Source organism: Helianthus annuus, chromosome 3, assembly GCF_002127325.2.
Source record: "Helianthus annuus cultivar XRQ/B chromosome 3, HanXRQr2.0-SUNRISE, whole genome shotgun sequence".
NCBI classification, from domain to species: domain Eukaryota; kingdom Viridiplantae; phylum Streptophyta; class Magnoliopsida; order Asterales; family Asteraceae; genus Helianthus; species Helianthus annuus.
This window is the reverse complement of record NC_035435.2, coordinates 58,577,645-58,600,452: the sequence shown is the minus strand read 5'-3', so window position 1 is coordinate 58,600,452 and position 22,808 is coordinate 58,577,645. Positions and strand designations below refer to the sequence as shown.

Below are 22,808 nucleotides of genomic sequence, written 5' to 3'. Positions count from 1 at the left end.
ATGGACGAAGGAATGGAATGGGCGACGTAATGGAATGGACGAGGGAATGCAATGGATCATTACCATTCCATGTCTTGTTTGGTTACCATGTGTGAATGGAATGAGTTCTTATTGTGTATTGTTCGGTAGGCAAGAAAAACGGAGTAATAAAATCAGCGGTGAATGGTGGTCGGTGGTGGTGGTGGTCGGTGGTAGACTGGTAGTGATTGTGGGTGGTTATAGGTGGCGGTGGTGGGTGTCGGCGGCAGCGATGAGTGGTGGTGGTAGCGGCGAGTGGTGGTGCGGTGGCAACGACGAGTGGTGGTGGTGGCAAGGTGGTCGTTGGTGGTGGGTGGCAACAGAGGTGGCGGTTGGTGGTGGCGTCGACGATGTGGTGGGCAGCGGCGGCGAGTGTCGTTAACGGTTGGTCGCAGCTGTGGGTGATAACAGTGGCGAGTGGGTGGCGGCGGCGGTGGTGGCTGTCGGGGTGAGGTGGTGGCGGGTGGCGGCGATGGCGTCGGTGGTGGGTGGTGGTGGTGGTGGGTTGTGGCGAAGGTGGTGGGTTGTGGTTTTGTTGATGAATGATGCAAGAGGGGATGGAATGGAAAAAAAACATGGGGAGTGGAAGGAATGATTTTGAGGGAATGGAATGCATTTTGGAATGGGTGATTACATTCCATTGACCAACCAAACACCATTTTCTTCATTCCCTCGTAATCATCCATTCCATTCCACCTCTCATTCTTGCATACCAAACACTACCTTAAGTTTGTTTTAATCGTAATGATTTTTCCGGAAAATGAGTTTGTTTTTACCACTTTTTAAGTTTACCACTTGTGAAGCATGGGGATATGGTTCATCATCTTGTTTATCAATCTCATATGTATAGTAAATCAAGTACAACTTAATGTCCTTGATTTACCATTTTCAGTTCAGAAACCTCTGTATCACTAGAAAACATAATCTCTTCAAAGTATAACCAACAAATACCACTTGTAAGTAAACTAAATAATACCACTTGTAGGTTTTCCTGTAGGAATGAGACATCTACAGAAACCTCTTTACCACTTGTCAAATTAGTCAGAAAGATGCTGATTCCTGCTTCTCAATTACCAACCTGGAAGCTCCGGCGTAGTCCTCTCACCTGTAAATTCAAAACTATTCATAATCTTTCAAACAAACTATTCAAACGCTAGAATGACGCCGATTCCTGATCCACGAAATAAACTTGGGATCTCCGGCATAGTCCTAAGACTATTATGGGAAGCAAACTTCCATCCAAGTCTTCTCAGACTTGATGGCTTTCAGTTCTTGCTTAGTGGGGCTGTATGTAGCCTTTTTAGTTGCATAGAAGTCTTTAACCCCCTTTGCTTTCCCACTCAACATTTTCCCAAAAATCTTTTTAACATTCCCATTGAATGTTTTCTCGACATCAAAATCTTTTTCTTCATTGTAAAACTAATTTGAAATCTCTGTTTTTCCAACTTTCTTTTTAATCTCCTCAAATTTCAACGATGGAAAATCATCATCATTCACTGAAATTTTCTCCTCAACTTGTGGCTCTTCTGGCTTTGTGGAACCAGATTAATTGCCGACATTCACATCAACTTTCTTAACAACCCACATTTGGTTGTCTTTTCCTTTCTTTTCATACAAATTCCTCTTTGAACACTCACCAACCTCATAAGTTGAGTTTTCAAAAACTTTAAGTTTTTCAGTTTGTGATTCAACATCAACAAATTTTTCTTTTAGTTTTTGAGAAACTCCCTGTTTAGTTTTGGCATTTTTTGTACAATTCCACGCAATGTGACCAGCTTCATTACACTTGTAACAGGTACGATTTTCTCTTGGAAGAAACACTCCAGTTCCATTCCTTCTCTTCTCAGCAAGAAACTCCTGGTTCGATTGTTTCTAGAACGGTTTCTTCTGTTCATCTTCTGAACTTCCACCTGAAACAAATTTTGTTTTTGTGTTAGAATTTTTCTCATTTTTATCATTTTCTGGTGGGACAAAACCTAAACCTTTCTTTTTGTAGCTACGATTTTGGTTAGGTTTCTTTTGAAAACCAGGACCAGAATTGTAACCCTTTTTCTTATTTAGACGTTGTTGAACTCTTGAAGTATATTTTTTAGGTTTTTCAAAACCTTTTAAAACTTTCAATTCAGGAATATTAATTTCTATTAATTTGAAAGTTTTGTTAATCAATTCAGTTTTAATACTCATGATTGGAAACTCTTTGTTGTAATATAATTTGTCAGAACCATTCAAGGTATAAACAACTTCGAATGTTTCATCATTCAAATTTGCCTTTGATAACAAAAATTCTTTACTATAAGACCATTTGACCGACGAATTTTCACTGTTGACTGACGAATTTGACCCTCCAGACCCAGATTTTGACTCGGACTCCTCATCAGTATCCAACACCTGATCGACCACCTTTTTGATCAACTCAGACTCATGATCAGTATCGGACAAGGTAAACGTGACATCAATGTTATCTGGTAAAGCGTCAGTTGTGTCGGTTTTAAGCTTTATATTGGCTGCTTTTTCAAGTTGCTCCTCGTTTGGTTTTCTAGGAGAATACCCTTCCCAAATTGGAGGCGGACACTTGTTATAGTTAACAGTCAGTTTCTTACCACAGTCTTTCTTTTCTTTCGGCTTCTCATCTTGAAAAGCTTCCATACCTGCAACAGTTGGGTAAATACGATCAATGAGATAATCAGAACTAGAATAGCTAAGCAGTGAACGTCTAATCCTCTCATTTTCGATCTTCTCGGTCTCCAACTCTTGCTTCCATTTAGCACTCTCTTCGATGTAAAAATTTATGGCTTTCTACTTTGACATCATGACTGCATTCATCATCGTCAGTGCTTGATCTCTCTCTGAGTTTGTCTTTTGAAGACCAGTTACTGTTTTGTTTAAGACATCATAAGATTCTTTCACATAGTTGAGATTGAATAGTAACCGCTCCTTCTTCTTCTCATACTCAGCAATGATGTCGTTTTTTGCTGCACAATCCTTGCAAGCTTCCAAGCACTTTATGCAAGGCTTTACAACTTCAACAATCTTTTCAACTCCGATTGTTTTCACCACTTCTATCACTTTTTCTTCTTCTTTCACCTTCTCGACTTCAATTACTTTCTCAACTTCAATAATCTTCTCAGCTTTGTCATTCTTCACAGCAGCACTTTCAGTCTTCATTTCCATGTGTTCTTTTGCAGCTCTGTTCTCCTTCAATTTCTCCAAACGATCTGCAAAATAGAAATGAAAACTTTCAGGAGAAAGATGAGATTTAGCAACATTAATATGTTTCTCTTCCTTATCATCACTGCCACTATTAACTGGTGACTTATCAAACTGTACAGACTTTTCAGAATCAGCATCTGATGAACCAAAATTAGATGGTGTTTGATCAAATACAACTTCCTTTTAGCCCAATGTTCAACATTTTCATCTAAACTCACTGAAATTTCCTCAACATTTTCTGAAAGTTCATCACTACTTTCCGAAATTTCGTCAGATGTAACAGACTTTTCATCCTCACTCGTCACATTTACTCCGATAGACTTCATCCAGGTAGCAAACATGTCAGGCTCTCTGACAATCTTTGCGATGAAAGCCTTGAACTCTCCTTTCTCATCAACAAACATATCCCAGCTAAAACCTTCAGGTAATTTCTCATCATCTTGATCGACTATGCATGCTGCTTTACCATCAGATGATATGTAATTACTCCAGCTGAAATCTACCAAACATGCTCTCTTTGAATCTTCGATCTTCCTACCATGAGCCGTTTGTGAGTCTTGAGATTGACCAACTTGCTGATAAATGGCTTTCCGGTAGTAGTCGTCTTTTCCGAACGGATTTTGAGCACCGCTAGCTTCTCTACCCTTGCATTCCCGTTTGAAATGGCCTTTCTCCCTGCAACGAAAACAAGTAACTTTAGATTTATCAAAACCTAAAGTAGATCCATGAGCATCAAGAAAGTCATTTCTTCCGGTAATCGCCTTAAACTTTTCAGCACGTCTAAGAACACTAGCAAGACACCATTTGATATCCATAAGTTCCATTTCTTTGGTGTCTATCTGATCATAATCCTCTTTTGTGAGCATAGGATTCCCGATCCGACCTGCTACTAGACCCTCATAGGATAACAACACGGAACCAAGAAGAGCCATGTGGTCTTTTGCAGTGTCTTCTGAGAAGCTTTGACCTTCTGGAAGGTTGAGAGCTATGTTACACTGAATCACATATCCATTTCCTGTCTTTGTGCCCTGAGACTGAAAACTTGTCTTTGACTCTTTGGGATTAACACTCGGAAATGATGAAAACCCACTGCTACTGTTGCCCGAAACCTGATCAGCTTTTTCTGATGAATCCCCAGCACTGAACGCAGTTTGAATTTTTGGACTTCTCTCAGATTCTGGAACTGGAATACTACCTTTGTAGTACATTTTCACATCCTGTTGACCACTCAGACTGTTCATCCTGGCGATCTTCTACTATTCCAGATCCTGACTCTCGATCTTTTCTATAAACTGAGAAATCGTCAACCCATCATAAACACCCGTGTTTTTCAGAATCATCAGATATGTTCCCCACTCTTTTTATGGCAACGCATCGGATAACTTGTCCACCCACTCTTCACGATCTTTTTCAACACCCAACATCGACAATGATCGCACTAAGTGACAATATCTCTCAATCAGCTTCTTTGTATCCTCTCCTGGTAAGCTGCTGAACAGATCAAACTCTTTCTTAAGCAGCGCCTTCTTGCTCTTTATCATGTTTTCACTTCCCTCAAACTTAACTTTAAGAGCATCCCATATCGACTTCGCAGTTTTGTCATGCTGTAGCAAAATGAATATATCTTCTTTAATCGCTTGTTGCAATAAACTGATCATCATCTTCTCGGCTTTGTACATCACTCGTTCCTGATCCGTAAACTCAGATAACTATTTAATAACCTGCAACTCTGTTCTAGGCAACACATACTTCTTCAATATACACTCCCATGATCTAAGATGATTCGCCTGAACCCAATTCTCGAATCTATCTTTCCACCCGTAGTATTCTTCGATACTCATCAACTTCGGGGGCTTTTGGGTGGTTCCCGTTTCGTTCTCTAAGTTCATGGCCTGAGCAATCGCAGCAGGAGTAGACGAAGTAGCGAACGCGTTGTAAAACTCGTAATCCATAATTTGCACGTTTTTCAATAACAGTGATAAATAAGCGAAACTATAATGATCACAGAAGCGAAACTATTAAATGCACTTGAAGCGAAAACGAGATGTTGTCTGGACAAGCGAAACTGTTTTTTACACAAGCCAAACTCTAATAGTCCTTTGAAGCGGAACCAGTTGATAATCTTAGAAGCGGAACAATTTATGTATCAATAAGCGGAACTATTGAGGCGAAACCTTAAATGATCGAATAAGCGGAATTGTCAAGCAAAACTCCAAAATGTCACTAGAAGCGAAATATTTCAAGCGGAACTACTAAGTGTCCAAACAAGCGGAACCTAGTTCGAAGATGTTTTGACCCATTTTTAATTCGAATTTTGGCATGAAACTTTCCAGGATTTAATTTTGATCTATTGCGCACAATCTGAGAAATTTTGAACCAATTCTGACCGCTAAAACTTTCTGAATCGATAATAGAAGGTGTAGAAGCAAGAAAACAAGATGAAATCCAGCTGATTTCTGTAGAAAACCTCCTCCCAAGCTCTGATACCACTTGTAGGATCGTGTTTTCGACCTAAACGAGTCTTTCAGAGGCAATCTCCTATGTTTCAGGTAGAAATAACAAGAAACGTAGGTAGAAATGGCTTGTTCTTCACTTTAATCAATTGTTGTATTGATTTATCAACGTTTACAGCTCAAACGTCACACCGACAGCACCTCGGTATGGAAATCACAAAAGTTCTCTCTGTTTCGCTTGAAGGCCAACTATTTATAGTGTTCAGGTTTCGCTTATGTGTACATGAGACTCAAGCGAAACCCTTACTGTGACACTGAAGCGAAACCATTACAAAACCATTCAAGCAAAACCTTTTCTAACACACATACATTTTCCTATTTTCTCGTATATTGAGCCCTAAACTATACAACGCAATGATTGACTTGATCTAAGACGAAATCAACAGATGTAGTGCACCAACAAAATAGCCAGGTTATGGTTCTGGAAGTCTGATATTCACGTAAGCTGCTGTTGCTGATGAACTTAAGGAATCAAGAGATCTGATCAAGAGAATTAGAAAGTTTGAGAGCCAGATTGCGATCCTAAGCCGTTAAAGATCAACATCCGAGGTGAGATTATTTGTTCGAGGAGAGTCTGTTAGTGCTAATAGAAAGAGAAAAAGAGATTGAGGATACTTTACAGTGTCAGATACTTCAAAGACGTTCAAAAGGACTGATAGAGACTGAAGATGCGAAGACTCGGCACTGAAGACTTGTCAACATTCGAGGGGGAGTCTGTTAGTGCATGCGTCTGCCGACTTCGTCTTGTATCGAGTCTTGTATATAGATAGATAGAACGGGGCATGTATTACGAGAAAACAGCTAATTTCGCATGAAAGGGTAATTTCGCTTGAATTGAACATGCTTCTAATTCCGTGCGGAATTAGATTCCGCTTGGAATCTAATTTCATTTTGACCTGTTCAAGCGGAATTAGTTTCCTATATATAGGGTTCATGCGATATCAGTTATATAACTTTCTGGTCAGTGTAACAAAGTGCTGCCGAAGTGTCGTATCGCTGTAAAAGTTTGTCAGATCAATCAAATCGATAGTTAAAGTGATATTCTAGCTGAATTGACCTTGATACGTCTGTTTCCGCCTTTCATATTGAGCAATTACTCTTCTGATCGACTCGTTCGGGTCCGAAAACGATCCTACAATAAACCTCATGCCTGCTTCAATGTTCAAACGACTCGGCCTAGGAAAAACGAGCCCTACGAAGATGAGCATACAACTTGCCGACCGATCCGTCAAATATCCACAAGGTGTCGTTGAACATCTATTGGTCAAAGTCGAAAATTTCGTCTTCCCGGCCGACTTTGTCATACTAGACATGGAAGAAGATGCTGAAGTCCCTCTCATCCTAGGGAGGCCATTTCTAGCCACAGCACAAGCAGTGGTAGATATGAATGACGGAACACTAACATTGAAGTTTGGGGAAGAGGAAGTGAAGTTTGGAGTTGGAAAAAGAGTAGAAGACGAAGATCCGGTCAACTACATGTAACACCCCGAAAACGGGTTTGGTAATCAAACCCAGTTAATACTAAGAGACGGGTTATAACTCTCGGAATCCAATAAGTTAACTAGGAATAATAATAACCTAGTTAGAAGAGAAGTCTTGTAGTGACATACTAGTGGGTTAAAAACCTTATAACTAGGAAAATATAAAACTTTTTATTAAAATTATAAAGTTTTAAATAAACAAAGACAAACTAACTAGGACAAATTAACCCAGTTAGTCTTGAGACTTGTAAATTACTTACTAGAAGGTTAAAACACCTTAAATAAATAACTTATTGATAATGGAGGGACTAAAGGTGTTAAAACTAAAACTAATAATAATAAAAACAAGGTTTAAACACCAAACACACTAAAAGAAGTGTGTCTGGTCGATCTAAACATCAGGAGCGAACAGGAGCTTCCCCACCAAACCCTAACTTGTGCAAATTGATCAAATTGGGGCTTCAAATCAGTTCCAAATCGATTTCCAAGCACGAAATTGTCATCTCCATTGAAAGGGGAGTCATAAGGTATGTAAATTTTATGAAAAATCTCTAGTTGGATTTCTAGGTAAACTTAGAAATCTGAAATCGATGGTTGCATGTTCGTTATATGATGAAATTAGGAATGATTTTATGTCTAGGAGTAAACCCTAGTCATTTACTTGTTGAATTGATGTTCCTAATTGTGAATTCATGATCACCCGATTATGTGCTAAATGGGTTTTGTAGAAACATGATGAACACTAGAATCATAATGGTTAAATTGTGTTAATAGAACTCCCTGAAGTTAGATTTGAAGTTTGATGTTAGTACTTGTTAATTTTGCTAGAATTTAAGGGTTTAGAACACTTAAATGGGCTGGAGAAATTTGATGTTTCGTGTTGCACACAAGGTGCTTGTTAAAATGCTTGAACAAGAAAATATAACAAAGCTGATTGGAATAAAAATTATTGGGCTGCAGTTTTAAAAAAATCATATAAAATTACTGGAACGGCCTGTGAGGTTGAGCGTTATATGCTCAGAAAGCTATTAAAACATACTACGTTTAATGTTTGAACATGTTTGTTAAATTCTGATGTTAAATGGGTCAAAACAGTGTCCGAAGTAGGCTGAACTGTTTTGACAGCAAGCTGATTGGAAAAAAAAATTGTTGGGCTGCAGTTTTTAAAAAATCATATAAAATCACTGGAACATCCTGGGAGGTTGAGCCTTATATGCTCAGAAAGCTATTAAAACATACTACGTTTTATGTTTGAACATGTTTGTTAAATTCTGATGTTAAACGGGTCAAAACAGTGTCCGAAGTCGGCTGAACTGTTTTGACAGCAAGCTGATTGGAAGCATTTTGACTTCTGAGCTGATTTTTGCGAAAATCATAATTAATTATAGGAAGCTCGGATTGAGCTGATTCTTTTTGGATTGGAAAGATATTTTAGTATTCTACATTTCATCTTTGATCACCAAGGGCTGAATAAAACCGTAAAGTGGTTAAAAGAGTCGATTCCGCAGCTACATTGTAAAGTTGCTACACATTTTATTGATAAACTTAATCTAAGAAAATTGTATACAAGAAAAGGATGAATTGTGAGAAATGTGATAATGATGGCATTCTAATAAATTAACTTGAGGTTATGTGTCTAACGTGGAAATATAATTTGATTGTAAGACTTGGTAAGAGATATGTCGTAGTAGCTTTTATTCCATACTTGAATGGTGTGGTGTGTACCATGTATTTGCTTCAAACAAATTTTATGAAATTGGGTGTATTAAAGGCATCTAAAATACATACAAATGATTTATGCAAGTAATATGTACGTGTATGCCAAACATGTTCTAAGTTAGTGCTCAGTCACATACACAAGGACAGGTTGACTTACGAAAGTCAAACTGACCTAAAACTAATGTCTTGATAAATGAGTATGTGTGAATCCATGAGATGTTGTGGTCATTTTATATAATGACTAATCTAACAAATCTTGTGGGTATTGTGTTAAGTTTGATCTCGTCAAACTAAGTGGGAGCTGGAAAGGAATGGATCAAACGGGTCAAGTGCGCAAGGAAAGCTCGAACGGACGCAAACTGTAAGTAAAACTTACACCTATTTTTTTAGCATACGTATTTATTCTATAGGTGATAAATACAACAATATATCATGTTCGAATTATGGGTTCCGACACGAAACGAAATGGGTCGGAACGAATAAAAACGTTTAAAACCATGATTTTTAATAAATATAATTGTTTGGTCGTATAGACCAAATGGGTCAAATGATGGTGATAATATCATGTGACCATATCGACTAATGTTGGTTGTTAAGTCATATGTTTACAGGAGCGAATAGAAATTTGGATAATTACGTCATCATAGAATATTGAATTAATAATAGCAACGCATAAACGGGTCTATACGTTGACTCGAGCCAGGTACGCTTATATATAGATTTATAGTTAAAAGTGTTTAACTTCCCTTCACGGGTCAAAAGGAGTAGATAGGTAAAACGGGTTAAGAATTCATAAGAAACCCGTAATTTGAACCTTGCACATTAGTAAACTGATATAACGTGATATGCATGATATTTTGAAAAGGGTAATAAACAAGTTTGTTTGATGAATCACGAACGGGTCAAAAAGTGTCATAATTGAATTTCAAGCCGAGAGCTTGAAAGTTAAAATTTTGTGAATTCAGATGTTGGATTTTAACTCTATATGATGGAGGATCAAATTACAATCACGTAGAAAGAAACGGTAGACCCTGTAAAAAAATATGTATATATATTTTATTCAGTTTTGCTTCCAAGACTCATTTAGATACGTTTTAAACCCCGTATGACTAAAGCATTTCATGTTTATGAAATGTAGGTACATTTTGGATGCCGGAAGACGATCAAGCTCAACGAAGAACCGAACACGAATAAGATAAAAGCTTCCGCACGTCGTTTCGTCGTAACTTTTAAACGACGAACTCAATTATGTTATGTTGTATTATTTTAAAATTGTAAAGTTTAAACAAACCCGTATTTTTACAAAGTATATGTAGTCATAATTACATGTTGTTTGTCGTATACTTTCCGAAAACCATTAAATAATGACAAGGGTGTTACAAGTTGGTATCAGAGCTCATGGTTAAAGAGTAAAGTGTGTTCGGTTCGAGGCTTGATCGCAAATCCGGTAAGTACATGTATATTAATGGTTTGGTATGTGTTGAAATGTTGTGAACAACACATAGGGTTAACGTGTGATACACGTTACCTCAATTAAATGATAAATATAGTTGAGAAAATTGCGCGCGTTGACGCGTATAGTAGAAAAGCCTTGTATTATAATACGGGCGATTATTGAAGTTGATATTACTAATTCTTGTAAATGTTTTAATTGAAGGACACTCGCATCTGAAGATAGCGAGAGTTTAACAAATTGTGGATATGATGATGGAACGGTCCGAGATGTGACAAGAAGAGCATACTCATCAAGGACCTAAATCGCGTAACGATCGCAAATAAGTAGTGGCAAGGAATGCCCGTCGGGGCAAGCATTACCAGGTGCACATTTTAAACTTATAGTACAAACAGTAATATGCAACAAATACATAGTGAATGACAGTTGCATATAGAATATGAAACTTGGAAAACCTGGATAGGTTACCTATCCAGGATGACGTTTCCAAGAGAAATTCAGTAGAGAATATGTATTATTCACAAATTGTGAATAACAAGACAATAACAGAATTCAGTTTATATAGAAACTTGGACGAGAGTGATCATCCAAGTAAGTATTCTCAATATAAATCCTATTGAGAAAAGTAATGATCACATCAACAAATGTGAATAAATGTTTATAAAAAGGGACATTTTACATGTTCAAGGATAAACGACTAAAGCTAATAATTGTTAACTAACAATTAAATAAAGTTTTACCAAATGAAATCATAAATATGGAAATAATTTGAGGAGTTACTTACATGGGACGTGATGTGGTAATTATAATAAGGTCACGCGTACCATGTGTTGATCGCTTACTCTGGCCAAGTAAGTAGTGAACACATGATAGCATGAGCTTCTTATAATGAGCGCAGTTATGTCCGATGTAGTAAGGTCAAGATGAATGAAAATTTAAAGGATCCTTAGGGTCAAGAAATCTTATGGGCATACTCGTATAAATGGTTTTCGCGGGAACCATAAAAACGACGTATGGCACACATAGAAATAAATGACCCAAGGAAATTCGTGACATCAGTCATTTCGGACGAAACAACCATGGTAGACAAAAAGGGCATTGTAAAACCAAAGTATAAATGACCCGCGGGGTCATAGAAACAAAGGTATTGCCCACATGGGAAAAACGATCAAAAACCATGGTAGACAAAAAGGGCATTGTAAAACCAAAGTATAAATGACCCGCGGGGTCATAGAAACAAAGGTATTGCCCACATGGGAAAAACGATCAAAGTCGTTGACTTTGGTCGTAGTAAAGAAATGATGATGATGATGATAATCATCATTCATAGTTTATAAGACTGTCAAGGATGGTCGAATAAAGAATAAAGGTTTGGTTGAATAAAAGCGATGGATTTCGCTAAGACAACCAAACAAATTAAAACGAAATCTTAATGTATACCGGAATGCTTGCACTAATAATGACTTCGGTAAAGTACCCAGTTGATGGGTAAGGATTTAAACACATGCGTAAACCGAGAAACGGGAACACGAATTTAAAGTCAAAAGACTCGGATTATGAGTTATGACTGAAAGACCATAAAATTTCGCAAACAGAAATTTTGATAATTATATTCAACTATTTTGAGGTTGAACGGGTTGAATAAAGTATAATGCTTGATGGCATAAGTAAGCGCAAGCAGGATAATGGTAAGCTTGAGACAAACCGATGCTTAATTGACGTGAGAAGTCATAGAGTCGGAAGAATTATCCGAAAGAAAATGATTGTAGACACGAACTACAGTCAAAGTTAACGGATTTCAAGCATGAAAACAAATGATTTTCAAACAAAAAAAAGAGAGTGCTTTGACACCAAATATATATTTTAATAAAGACACGAGTAAAAAGAATGATCTACGGGATCATCATAACCTTCAGGTTATAAACAGTGTAAAGGTCTACGGGACCAAAATGACCTACGGGTCATGAATAAAAAGGAAAAAGGATCATAAAGGACTCGCCTTAAAGAGGTGAGAGCCTAAAGAAATAGCCTACGAGGCTAAGTGAATGAACCTATGGGTTATCTAGACATAGCGAGGGAACTGGTTGAGAATCCCCGCGTAAAATAAGAATGAAAAAGAATAAATTCTTAATTGTCAATTTCTTGATATGAGTAATTGACGAAAGTTAAAGAGAAGACGTTAAATTAAACTTCAAGTTTTAGTGAGAAACAACGTTTTAACAAATATGAATACTACAAGACGATTTTGGAAATAAAAAATATCAAAGAGTATGGGTCTTAACATCGATAGGTGCAAGACGATATATTCGAAAAAGTGGTATTTTCGAAAACGAAAGGTTGATATAAATTAAACATGACGTGACACGATCACGGTCAAGAAATGCAATGTGAAGTGGAATCACATTATCACCAGTCGAGCGGTAAAAAGCAACTGGACTAATAAGTCTAGTTAGTGAGATCGGTTAAGGTAATTTAAGTAAGTTGGTTGCTTGTAAGCGGTGGATTCGGTATAACTGAACCGAATAAATGAATTGGAAAACAAAAGAAATAGTTGCTAAAAGAGAAAGATTTCACTAAAGACCTTTAAACGGGTCAAGGTAACGGATTCACAAAGAGTTCGATAATATATGAAAGCGATGGATATCGCTAAGTTAACTAAACTAGTGGAAATAAGAAGATTACGTTATTTCGAAGTTACACTATGTCGTATGAGATATGTAGACAATTAGTAACCAAAAAGATGTTACCGTACTTTTCGGGTAGTACTAACGATTGGTTAAAAAGTATAAGTAATGTTTAAAAGATTACTCAGGTTAAACGCATTGAGTTTAGAACTCGATGAACTATGTAAGAAAGGTTTCGAGGACGAAACCTCTTTAAGGGGGGTAGACTTGTAACACCCCGAAAACGGGTTTGGTAATCAAACCCGGTTAATACTAAGAGACGGGTTATAACTCCCGGAATCCAATAAGTTAACTAGGAATAATAATAACCTAGTTAGAAGAGAAGTCTTGTAGTGACATACTAGTGGGTTAAAAACCTTATAACTAGGAAAATATAAAACTTTATATTAAAATTATAAAATTTTAAATAAACAAGGACAAACTAACTAGGACAAATTAACCCAGTTAGTCTTGAGACTAGTAAATTACTTACTAGAAGGTTAAAACACCTTAAATAAATAACTTAATGATAATGGAGGGACTAAAGGTGTTAAAACTAAAACTAATAATAATAAAAACAAGGTTTAAACACCAAACACACTAAAAGAAGTGTGTCTGGTCGATGAACAGGAGCTTCCCCACCAAACCCTAACTTGTGCAAATTGATCAAATTGGGGCTTCAAATTAGTTCCAAATCGATTTCCAAGCACGAAATTGTCATCTCCATTGAAAGGGGAGTCATAAGGTATGTAAATTTTATGAAAAATCTCTAGTTGGATTTCTAGGTAAACTTAGAAATCTGAAATTGATGGTTGCATGTTCGTTATATGATGAAATTAGGAATGATTTTATGTCTAGGAGTAAACCCTAGTCATTTACTTGTTGAATTGATGTTCCTAATTGTGAATTCATGATCACCCGATTATGTGCTAAATAGGTTTTGTAGAAACATGATGAACACTAGAATCATAATGGTTAAATTGTGTTAATAGAACTCCCTGAAGTTAGATTTGAAGTTTGATGTTAGTACTTGTTAATTTTGCTAGAATTTAAGGGTTTAGAACACTTAAATGGGCTGGAGAAATTTGATGTTTCGTGTTGCACACAAGGTGCTTGTTAAAATGCTTGAACAAGAAAATATAACAAAGCTGATTGGAATAAAAATTATTGCGCTGCAGTTTTAAAAAAAATCATATAAAATTACTGGAACGGCCTGTGAGGTTGAGCGTTATATGCTCAGAAAGCTATTAAAACATACTACGTTTAATGTTTGAACATGTTTGTTAAATTCTGATGTTAAATGGGTCAAAACAGTGTCCGAAGTAGGCTGAACTGTTTTGACAGCAAGCTGATTGGAAAAAAAAAATTGTTGGGCTGTAGTTTTTAAAAAATCATATAAAATCACTGGAACATCCTGTGAGGTTGAGCCTTATATGCTCAGAAAGCTATTAAAACATACTACGTTTTATGTTTGAACATGTTTGTTAAATTCTGATGTTAAACGGGTCAAAACAGTGTCCGAAGTTGGCTGAACTGTTTTGACAGCAAGCTGATTGGAAGCATTTTGACTTCTGAGCTGATTTTTGCGAAAATCATAATTAATTATAGGAAGCTTGGATTGAGCTGATTCTTTTTGGGTTGGAAAGATATTTTAGTATTCTACATTTCATCTTTGATCACCAAGGGCTGAATAAAACCGTAAAGTGGTTAAAAGAGTCGATTCCGCTGCTACATTGTAAAGTTGCTACACATTTTATTGATAAACTTAATCTAAGAAAATTGTATACAAGAAAAGGATGAATTGTGAGAAATGTGATAATGATGGCATTCTAATAAATTAACTTGAGGTAATGTGTCTAACGTGGAAATATAATTTGATTGTAAGACTTGGTAAGAGATATGTCGTAGTAGCTTTTATTCCATACTTGAATGGTGTGGTGTGTACCATGTATTTGCTTCAAAAAATTTTTATGAAATTGGGTGTATTAAAGGCATCTAAAATACATACAAATGATTTATGCAAGTAATATGTACGTGTATGCCAAACATGTTCTAAGTTAGTGCTCAGTCACATATACAAGGACAGTTTGACTTACGAAAGTCAAACTGACCTAAAACTAATGTCTTGATAAATGAGTATGTGTGAATCCATGAGATGTTGTGGTCATTTTATATAATGACTAATCTAACAAATCTTGTGGGTATTGTGTTAAGTTTGATCTCGTCAAACTAAGTGGGAGCTGGAAAGGAATGGATCAAACGGGTCAAGTGCGCAAGGAAAGCTCGAACGGACGCAAACTATAAGTAAAGCTTACACCTATTTTTTTTAGCATACGTATTTATTCTATAGGTGATAAATACAACAATATATCATGTTCGAATTATGGGTTCCGACACGAAACGAAATGGGTCGGAACGAATAAAAACGTTTAAAACCATGATTTTTAATAAATATAATTGTTTGGTCGTATAGACCAAATGGGTCAAATGATGGTGATAATATCATATGACCATATCGACTAATGTTGGTTGTTAAGTCATATGTTTACAGGAACGAATAGAAATTTGGATAATTACGTCATCATAGAATATTGAATTAATAATAGCAAGGCATAAACGGGTCTATATGTTGACTCGAGCCAGGTACGCTTATATATAGATTTATAGTTAAAAGTGTTTAACTTCCCTTCACGGGTCAAAAGGAGTAGATAGATAAAACGGGTTAAGAATTCATTAGAAACCCGTAATTTGAACCTTGCACATTAGTAAACTGATATAACGTGATATGCATGATATTTTGAAAAGGGTAATAAACAAGTTTGTTTGATAAATCACGAACGGGTCAAAAGTGTCATAATTGAATTTCAAGCCGAGAGCTTGAAAGTTAAAATTTTTTGAATTCAGATGTTGGATTTTAACTCTATATGATGGAGGATCAAATTACAATCACGTAGAAAGAAACGGTAGACCCTGTAAAAAAATATGTATATATATTTTATTCAGTTTTGCTTCCCAGACTCATTTAGTTACGTTTTAAACCCCGTATGACTAAAGCATTTCATGTTTATGAAATGTAGGTACATTTTGGATGCCGGAAGACGATCAAGCTCAACGAAGAACCGAACACGAATAAGATAAAAGCTTCCGCACGTCGTTTCGTCGTAACTTTTAAAAGACGAACTCAATTATGTTATGTTGTATTATTTTAAAATTGTAAAATTTAAACAAACCCGTATTTTTACAAAGTATATGTAGTCATAATTACATGTTGTTTGTCGTATACTTTACGAAAACCATTAAATAATGACAAGGGTGTTACACTACATGAAGGTCATCGACTCAAGCTTGGATGATACTCTCCGACGGTGTAGCATGGGATGCAAAACATCCCGCTTGGGTAACATATGACCAAGCTTTGGGTCTAGCCAAGGACCGTTATAAACGTGGCGCACCACGAAGGCATTCCGCGGAACTATCCTTAGTTTAGTTTAGATTAAGTTTTATGTTTTTTAGTTTAGTTTTAATTTTCAGGAATAAAACACACTCGGGATAGTGAAGGATAACAAGGGAAACTTGCACCAACGCCCCATGCACAAAAACAGGGCCATCCGACAAATTTTTCTTCATTACAGCAAGCTTAGCACGGGCCCTACCCGCCCAACACGACCCCGTGCTGCACAATCTGCAGAAAACGCCCAGTTCAGGTAAACTGGACACGGGGCGTGCTCACTCAACACGCCCCCGTATCCAGGCTTCTGTTTCTTTTACGCTCATTTACGCTCATTTAATCATGAAAATACAAAAGGAAGATAAAAGCACACTTTTTCCAATATTAGTACTAAAAAAGGGTTAGTTTTATGCCTCATTTGATATAATTTATATGTAGCCTTTTACCCACATCAAATACCCCCACACTTGAATCTTTGCTTGTCCTCAAGTAAAACTCTTTATAATGTGGCTTACACTCCCAAATGAAATGGGTAGAAGAAAAGTTTTGGGCTTGTCTTGAGTGTCGGGATTCCAAGATTTTTATTAGGTTTTATTTTTATGCTATTTACAATCCTATTCGTTATGAATTATTTTGAAAATTTCATAAGAGAAATTACTTATTTGGGCATTACATGCCTTTTTAAAATTCTATTTATATACAAGTTCACATACCTCACGGGAGATCACTCAACACTCGGCCGAAAATGTATTTTGTGAAACACTCGAGACCGGCATGGAACTCACTTCTACCATATGCTTGCCAAGCAATCAATCGTCCTCCTTTTTTACTATACACCTTTGTAAATATCAAGAGGACTTGGGGAAGGGTTAGGCTTGGGTTAAAGGTAGGTGGTTTTTGGGTTAGTGGTTAGTAGAAAGGGCTAAAAGTGTAAAAAGCATTGGTCGTCGTTAAACTTTTTGTTTTTGTGACTTTTTATTTAAACAAAGCATTTTCAAACAAAGTTTCTTTTGAGGAACTTGTTTGTTTATTTCTAGACTTCATTCATTTTTTTTATGAATGTCACATGAAGACCGAGCTTTTTACTAAAATAAAGGGTTTAAATAAAAAGGGTTTTTGGTGGGTAAAGGGTGTTTGTTTTGTGGGTTTAGAAATGAAAAGGTTTAGGCTCAAAAGGGTTAACTAGAGGGATTTTGCGTAGGTGGTAAAAAAAAAAAGAAAAATAATGGTGTTGAAAAAAAAAAGTTAGTCCTAGTGCCTCCATCATTTACTTACTTGGGTTTAAGTTGGTAAGGACCAGGAATGTATCGTCATGGCAAGTTCTAGAGTTGTAATAAACTAAGCGGCTATTCCCACAAGAAGCGAAAAATAAGCATTTAGTTTAAAGATGTGTATTTATATGTTCAATAAGGGCTCAAAACTCACTTTTTGTGGGAATGGGTTTTTTAATGTGATCAAGTATATATAATCAAATGTTAACTAGATTTGTCATGCCGTTTCATAATTTTCTTATGTTGGTTCTTTTTATCACGACACTATCGGTTGTAAATTTGTAAAAATATAACCTTTTTAGAACTTGTTATTCCTAGATTAAACAAAGACAAGTAAAAAAATGAGGAGTTTTTGAAAAAAAAAAAATTGGGGTGATTAGCGGTTCCAATAGAGTTTTGTGTAAGGCTTGTTATTCGGACTTGCAAAATTCAAGGTTTTAGCATCCCCCCACACTTAAATTACACATTGTCCTCAATGTGTCCCAAAAATAAGTTTTGAAGTTGATTGAATGTGTAAAAAGGTGTTAAAAGAAAAATTTTTATGTTACTGGGCATCTGGACACGGGCCCGTGGTGAGCTTCTGTAATGAAGAAAAATTGTCAGGAGGCTCTGTTTTTGTGTGTGGGGTGTGGGTTCAAGTTTCCCTTAGTAACCTCCACCATTTCGAGTGTGCTTTATTCCTGAAAATTAAAACTAAACTAGAAAACATAAAAGTTAAACTAATCTAAAACTAAGGATAGTTCCGCGGAATGCCTCCTGGTGCGCCACGTTTATAAGGGTCCTTGGCTAGACCCACCTTATCGGGTGGTTCTGTCTCATCTTCAATTAGGGGGTCGTCATTGCCGATTGGATATTTCATTGATTGTTCAAGATCGACACATCTTTTGAAGGCCCCTAATTGAATGGGTAAGTTGTTTTTCTTCCAATTAATGAAAGCTTCGCGGGTTTTTAAAAAAGGTCGTCCCAACACTAGTGGAGTGTCTTCAAGGATAACGAAGTCGGTTGGGATTACCATTTGATTTGCTTGGACTAACACATCTTCAACTATCCCCATTGATTTTATTTTTTTCTGATTAGATAGAAAAATGGGTATTTGAAGTGGAGAGAAATCACTAATACTTAATTTTTCGAAAATGTAGTTTGGCATTATATTAACACAAAGATCATTATCAATTGTGATATTACTAATAAAGGAATTTTGAAAAAAACATGGAAACGGTGTAATGTTAATTTCAAATGGGTCTTCTTTTATTAGCGTAGTTAGATCATTTGTTAACTTAATGCTTACCGTTTCGTCAATTTTAGTGTTAGTGTTTAACTCTTTTAAAAACTTAGCATGAGTAGGAACTAAACAATGATTTTCGAAAGAAGGTGATAAGAGATTAACTTCTTGAAAATTATAATCTTCTTGAATTTTAACGTTATCGGACTAACCTTTTTCGTTGTTTAACTCATGTGTCGGTTTTTCACTTACTTGTTCTTCCATTTTTACCTTTTCAACTATCTATTCTTTATTACGAGTTAATTATTCCCTTTCGCGGGATCCTCTTCCCTTGTGCGGGTTTCTTTTATATAGCGCTAGATAGTTTTAAGGTGTTCTATTATCTTTTCGGCTACAGGTGAAATAGTTGGTGGTTCATCAAAATTGAGTTGAATAAGTATCCTCAAAGCTTGAATTCGGAAGTTCGATCCTTGGTTCCTCATAATACTCATATGAAGTAGATGGTTCACACCATTGTTCCTCATTGTAAGTATATGATGAATAAGGTTCATAACTTGGTTCTTCATAATACTCATATGAGGTGGGTTGTTCATGCCATGGTTTCTTATAGTGAGTATATGAAGGTGGATATTCATATCTTGGTTCCTCAAAGTATGAGTATGAAGGCTCATATCTTGGTTCATCAAAATATGAGTATGACGGAGAAGGTTCATACCTTGGGTCTTTATAGGATGAATATGAAGTTGATGGCTCGTACCTGGGCTCCTCATAGTATGTGTATGATGGGGATGGCTCAAAGAGGTCACAATATTGTACCGAATGAGGGTGTGCAATAGTCTTCCCTATAGTCGTCCTCTTCATAGTGGTAGTTGTAATCTCCTGAGTATTGATCCATAAGAATCACTCAGCAGACCATAACAGAGTCTCGGGACCAGAAAACAAAAATGAAAACGGAAACAGAGGCTGGACAAGGCCTCGTGTTCAGTGAGCACGGCCTGCGTTCATGTTCTGTATCTGAGCGTTTTATTAAAAGTGACTGGTTTTGTGCAGCACGGGGGCGTGTTCAGCGAGCACGACCCCCTATTTAGACTCTTTATCTGGGAGTTTTTAAAAAAATTATGCAGCACGGCCCCGTGTTCAGGCTACTGTAAATGCAAAAACTAACTAAAATGCAGAAAATGTGCGAATGCTTTAAAAAGATTTTGAAAAACATATTAGGCCGTCGATTTTAAACTTTCTTAAAATCCTTGTGTCCCCGGCAACGGCGCCAAAAACTTGATGCGTGTGTAGCGTTATATTATTTTTATGTATATTTTAAGCCCTTTTTAACACTTTAGTCAAGTTTTAAATTTATAAAACACGATATTCTATTAACACTAAACAAAAATATGGGCAAGTGCACCCATTGTGAGCGTAGTATAGCGTTGGTAAGATACCAAGGTCGTCCAAGGACACAAGAGCTTTTAGTACCGATTTATCCTCAATGTCTAATCAAATCAAAAGTTTAGAAAAAAGGTTTTAACATGAAAAATAAAAACTAAAAATGCTGAAAAATAAAATAAAAATAAAAACAGATAGACAAGATGAATCACTTGGATCCGACTCGCCTTTTGTCACACCCCCAAAATCCCACCTGCGGAGTACTACCGCTTGGAGGCGTGACTGACCAGGATCCAGCCACCAATCATACTGAACGAGCATATAAATAGTTATAAAAGTCTAACCAATACGATTGGTGTTCAAACAAAACAAAGTTTAAGTTGTAAGCGGAAGCATAAGTCTTAAAGTTAAAACATAAGTTCAAATGGTTTCAAGTTTAACATGGCACACAGCAATCCATGTCCCACAACGACTCTCCTCCATGCAAGCTCCAGCTGAGTACCTATGGTCCTGCAAAGCATGTAGTAACGAGTCAACAACTAGTTGAGTGAGTTCACAGTTGGGTGTTCGTTTTAGTTGTTTCGAGAACAGTTTCCTTTAACTGGCATCCTGCCGTGGGGGTTACCCCATAGTTTAAAAACGTGACTTGTTTATTCCCGGTTACTCTGGCATTCCAGCTGTGGGGGCTACCCCATGTTAGTTATCAGGCATTTCGGCCGTGGGGGCTACCCCATGCGTACACTAGACTCGTTACCATATCGACTGCTGACTGTAGTCATGTTTATGTGCCCTGAAACTGTCAATGTCTATCATCATTGACGTGCCCCAGATCCATTAGTTCACGCCCGTCCTCTGGGGCACGGTGTGAGGTTTGTCAGACCTAAATAGCGCTATCTAACTAATGACCCGCTCGCCATTGGCCCGGCGATTAAGTCGATATAAAAAGGAGGGACTTCGTGATAGAGTTTTGGTCTAGTACGAGTTATCCGTCCACAAGGACGAGGAATTACATTCCTGAACCATCGCTGTCCTACCCAAGGAGGACGAGAAATCCACGTTCCTTAACCCCATTCCCGACCCAGGGAATCCCATGCTTTGTAGAGGGTGTGAACTCACCTTGGTTTGCTCGGCAGTTAATCACAGAAAGGTCAATCAAGTTGCAAGTGGTCAACTATGTCCTAACATAGATACCATTTATCAGATTTAAACCAAGCAGTGCACGTACAAGTAAAAATCATGGCATGGCAGTTCATCAATAACATACTCAATTAACAGTAGCACGTATAGCCCATATGTTCAGCCCAATTACCTAAGCCCAAAACATGCATTAAACAGTAGCACAAGGAGTCCATAAGGCCGGCCCATTAACTTAGGCCCGTAATTAAGCAAGCCCAATAAGCGTGGTTTCGAGTCGCAACCGGACTCGCAAGCATGGTTGCGGGTTATGCTGGTATTGGTCTCGAGTCGCAACGGGACTCGCAACCTGTGTCGCAACCTGTGGTCTCGGCTTGTCACGCTATGGTCTCGAGTCGTAACCGGACTCGCAACCTATGTCGCAACTATGGTCTCGGTTTGTCATGCTATGGTTTCGAGTCGCAACCGGGTGTTTCGAGTCGCAACCAGGTGTTTCGACTCCCCAGCACCTGCTGATCCTTCACAGTTTGTACTATCCAATGAAATTCATGCAGAATTATGTACTATCCACTAAACATGTTTTGTTGTCTAACATTTACCCAAAATGGATCAAACAATTCAGATTTCAAATATTCAAAGCACCTTCAAAGCATATTCAAGTTGTTCTTCATATATTCAAAACACATTCATCAAGTTCTTATATATTCATAACCTAAACAACCCTTATTCGACCAAATTTATGAACCACAACTCACTATCATGCATCCTATTATGGCAAGCATTTGGTTTCCATTCATCAATCAATCCAACTTGTATGAACACCCAAACCCTTCGGATCCAAACCCAAGTAAAACCGATAACACCATTCATATTCAAGCATATTACACATTTTTAACATGACAATGCATTAACTTATTATCATCATTAACCGATTATAACACATAACGAGAAACACCTATGAACCGATTGCTTTGAACATCAAATCATCATGCATAACTCAACAAACAACATATTGTCAAATAGCTTTATCATACATCATCAATCCAAGCACAAAACACAACATGAATCACTAATCTTAATCAATAAATATCAAGAAACACTAACCGGTTGATGGGTTTCAAAGGTGTGTATGAATCTCCTAACCGAGTGTGTGTGTGAGCCGATCCAAGAGTCCAAATCCGAGAATGAGGGAGTGTGTTTGTGAGAGAAAGTAGGAGAGTGTGTGTAGAGGAGTATGTTGTCCAAAGAATGGTAGATGTGGCCATGAGTGTGGTATATATGCTAGTTCCACAAGGT

At 37.1% G+C, this 22,808-nt stretch overlaps 1 long non-coding RNA gene across 1 annotated transcript; it reads left to right on the top strand.

Moving 5' to 3' along the window:
• Window positions 1–7,522: 7,522 nt before the first annotated feature.
• On the top strand, window positions 7,523–16,378 carry LOC110929335. Its single transcript, XR_002587022.2, has 6 exons — window positions 7,523–7,749; window positions 9,217–9,302; window positions 10,080–10,759; window positions 13,688–13,802; window positions 15,272–15,361; window positions 16,135–16,378. It is a non-coding gene; the product is annotated as an uncharacterized LOC110929335 (long non-coding RNA).
• Window positions 16,379–22,808: the final 6,430 nt, after the last annotated feature.